Source organism: Penaeus monodon, chromosome 24 (assembly GCF_015228065.2).
Source record: "Penaeus monodon isolate SGIC_2016 chromosome 24, NSTDA_Pmon_1, whole genome shotgun sequence".
In the NCBI taxonomy this organism is placed as follows: domain Eukaryota; kingdom Metazoa; phylum Arthropoda; class Malacostraca; order Decapoda; family Penaeidae; genus Penaeus; species Penaeus monodon.
In genome coordinates, this window is record NC_051409.1 from 19,917,612 (window position 1) to 19,917,865 (window position 254).

The 254-nt window shown below is 23.2% G+C and overlaps 1 protein-coding gene across 1 annotated transcript in view; it reads right to left on the minus strand.

Moving 5' to 3' along the window:
• The window catches only part of LOC119588643 (clustered mitochondria protein homolog), a gene marked incomplete in the record, with an annotated part of 24,545 nt that overhangs the window by 15,403 nt on the left and 8,888 nt on the right, over positions 1 to 254 (minus strand).

The following is a 254-nucleotide window of genomic DNA, read 5'->3' on the forward strand; positions in this document are numbered from 1 at the left end:
CACCTTATCACACTTCTATTGTTTGTTTTTTTATTTTACAATTTTCCAGTAAAAAAAAAAGACAAAATAAGTAATCTATGGGAAATATGAAAAAAATATATATCACTTGTTGAAACCAAATTAGGTTGATTGTTAAATTATATATCAACATGCACACAGTTCAACAAAAGCATTATATTTCAAACTATACTCTACTGAAATTCAAAGACATTTTTTAAAAATCTCATTCATATTATTCAAATCACTTTAGATGA